The following is a 3,471-nucleotide window of genomic DNA, read 5'->3' as shown; positions in this document are numbered from 1 at the left end:
TCCTTCTCCTACCTGGCAGCCAAGACGTGGAACTCCCTCCCCATCCACCTTCGGCTGACCCAGGACCACCTCGCCTTCAGGAGACAACTCAAGACCTGGCTGTTCGAGCAGTATCAGCCCCCTTCCCCTAAGCGCCTTGAGACCATTCCGGGTGAGTAGCGCGCTATACAAATGTTTTTGATTGATTGATTGATTACACTGGGGTAGGATTATTTTAGAAGCACCAGATGAGTATTTTAGCCTGTGTTATTTATGAATGTATTTTAACGAATATATCTCATAGCAACAAGACATGCTATTACAGTATTATTTTATCTTACTGCTAACACTGTACATTTTATACTTCACATTCTGTCTTACGTTTGTAGTAGTTCATATCTCTTGCATGAGAAATAAGACTGTTCAATAAACCGTTTTTATTGAAACGCCCGTCTCAACTATATATATATTTTTTTTTAAAGTTTTTTTATTGGTATTTACAGATTACATGTAATGACAAACATAGAGATTCATATTGCTTTGGTTAGTCGTAGCTTTGGGTTTTCTTTGAGGTGAGTTCGGCGGTACAGCATTGTTCGTCCAGAGTGTTAGGCTTACACGTAACATTTAACATTTAATTCTCGTCATTGGCGGGTGTCTAGTTAGAACATGAAACATAAAACAAAAAAAACATCAAATGGTGGTGGTTGTTTGTGACAGAAAAGTACTTCCGATTAGGGGTTGTGGTTGTTTGTGACAGAAAAGTACTTCCGATTAGAGGTTGGGTTTTACTTTGTCTATGGTGGTTTGAAGGAGTCTATGAATTTGTCTAGCTTGGACCACATCTCTCTGTAGGGGTGTATTCCGGGCGTGTTTCTGAGAGTGGTGATGTCTGCACCTCTGAGGAAGATTACCCAGTTTAGCCACCCTTTGAAAGTGGCCTTGGAGGTGTCCTTCCAGTTCGTGAGTACTATCTTTGTTGCTGAGGTGAGGAGGAAGTCAAGGAGCTTTCTGTCTTCCTGAGTGGAGACGTCTGGTGAGATATGTGCTGTGACTATTGTGGCGAATGTCTCCCTAACGCTGCAGCCCAGTGTCTTCTTTGTGAAGTCTAGCACCTGTTTCCAGAAATATTTTACTTTTGTGCAGCTGAAGATGAGGTGTTCTAGGTCTCCTTTTTCTGTTCCGCAGTTCCAGCAGGAGTCATTGTCTTTTAGGCCTATAGAGGCCAGGCTAGCTGGTGTCCAGTAGGCTTGATGCAGTAGCCAGAATTTGGTCTGCGCTAGTACTGGGGATATCATGTTCTTAGATGGGGGAACCCAAAGTGTTTGTAGTTCCTGTTCTGTCAATTTGGATTTTGTCTGGGTTTCCTAGTAGGTCGTCTTTTTGTCGTTAAGCTTGGATTTGACTGGTCGGAGTAGTTTGTATAGAAGTGAGACTTGGTGCCCTGTCTTGTTTATGTTTTCCATGAGCTGAAAGATAGATGGGGTATGCAACTCTGTAGAAACGAAGCATGCACGATTGACTGAGTGAAACAGTTATCTATTGTTTCCATGACTCTGAAGATATTGTTCGGACTCTAAGGGGAACAAAGTTGTCATGTTTATGCGGTTGTCAGAAACTAATCCCTTCTTGTTAATTCGAGAAAGTTTCTAGTGACCACTGAGTTAGCTGGCACACACAAGTATTTTATTTAAAGAGTTTCATATAGCAATGGTTAAACCCGAAGGTATCAGAGCGCTTTACATAAGGTTCCACATAGTTGCAAACTTACATCAGTTACATATTACCAATAATACCAGTAAAAACATTTAAGGAGCGTAGAAGGAAAGGAAAATGGAGTGAGAAGGGTAAGGGGGTAGGGGAGATAGGGGTATGGTATAGATACAACGGAGAGACAAAGGGAAAGTCTGCCCAAGGTCCGGCTGTGTAGGAGACGGCCGAGGGGTAATCCGCAGCCCATCTCCTCTTCAGCTATCAGGTAGCTCCACCGGGCATCGGTCAAATAGCTAGGACTCAACCGAAAAACATTAAAGGGATAGAAGGCAAGAAGAAGCGAGGGCAGAGGGGGTAGGGGGTAGGGTGAAGGGGTAGGAGGGAGATATGACAGAGAGACGAAGGAACGTCTGCCCAATGTCCAGCTGGGTAGGTGACGGCCAAGGGGGGATCCACAGCCCGTCTCCTCTTCAGCTAACAGGTAGCTCCAGCGGACATCGGTCAAATGGCAGGGTCTCCACGGTCAAGGGAATGTTCGAAGAGTACATGTCCTTCCTCGTATTGCTCTTCCATTGAAAGTGCTTCAGGCCGGTCTTTGAGAGCCCTCACATGGGTGGCTTGCAGTTGTAGACATTCTGTGCAGACTTCTATAGCTTCAGCAGCTTGTTGGTTCTTTGATAAGCAGTGGCAGACCCGCTCCATGACCAACTCAGAGTAATAAGCGACGTTTGGCTCAATTTTTGTGATAGATTCATACTTGTTGATGGCATCCATGTAAATACCTTCCTGAATGAGCGATTCTGCAGAAAGGATTTGCTTGTTTAGTTTCTTCACTTGCGTATATGCCTGCGAGAAGCATGCCTTGTGATCTGTATCTAGCTTCAAGCATTCACGTATCTCACTGAGTGGCATTTCATGGTCCCCAAGCTGGTAGTATATTGTGCTGACTTTATAGAAGGCTTCTTTGTTGTCGTTCTTTAGTTTTGAAGCTACTTTCAGGTCACTGATGGCTTTGCCAAGCACCCCTTCCTGAATGTAGCATTCAGATTGCAGTTCCTGCAGCTCTGCGTCCCAAACACAAACCTCAATGCAATGCTGAGGAAAGTTTCAGCTGATTGGTAATCATGTTGACTGTACGCAGCAAGAGCCTGTGAGTGTAGGCGCTGCATTTCATCAGATTTCATCAACTGCGACGTCGCTTCTTGATCATCAGGATTAGACTTGAGCACTTTCTTGAAGTCCTCTTCAGCTTTGTCTAGTTTCCCCTGTGTTAGGAATAAATGTCCGCGCTGTAGTCTAGCCGCTGTAAAATCCGGCTTCAATTCAATCACTCGGCTTGAATCCGGAATTGCAGCTTTCGATTTGCCCATGGCCAAATTATTAATGGCCACAAGTAATTAAGTTTAATGTACTCGATAGAGACATTCTGACCCCAGTCCTATCTCAAATCTATGGTGTATATTATTCCAAAGCGCAGAGCCTATCAGGGACATATAGGAACAACACTACAGAGGAATCTAGACAAAATTGATGGAAGCAAACTCTGAGTGCGGCATTCAGAGCGTGCTGGCAACCGTGAGAAGGAAGCAAAAGTGCACTGCTTTCCTGGAAGGTTGAAGATGCAAGAAGATGCATGTGAAGGGAGAATGCATCCCTAACTATGTGCATGGCCCTTGTGAGAAGTGGAAGAGAGGCATTAATTTCATGCCTTTGGAAGTGGGACCAACACAGACTTACTGAACATGCACATTGTTCCTCACACCAGCAGGAAGTGTCTCT

General features: G+C 44.4%; 1 pseudogene; it reads right to left on the bottom strand.

The window, feature by feature from the left end:
- Positions 1-2,193: 2,193 nt before the first annotated feature.
- On the bottom strand, positions 2,194-3,086 carry LOC144783186 (dnaJ homolog subfamily C member 3 pseudogene; annotated as a pseudogene).
- Positions 3,087-3,471: the final 385 nt, after the last annotated feature.

This window comes from Lissotriton helveticus, chromosome 9 (assembly GCF_964261635.1).
Source record: "Lissotriton helveticus chromosome 9, aLisHel1.1, whole genome shotgun sequence".
Classification (NCBI taxonomy): domain Eukaryota; kingdom Metazoa; phylum Chordata; class Amphibia; order Caudata; family Salamandridae; genus Lissotriton; species Lissotriton helveticus.
The sequence above is the reverse complement of the archived record's forward strand: the minus strand, read 5'-3'. Positions and strand labels throughout refer to the sequence as shown.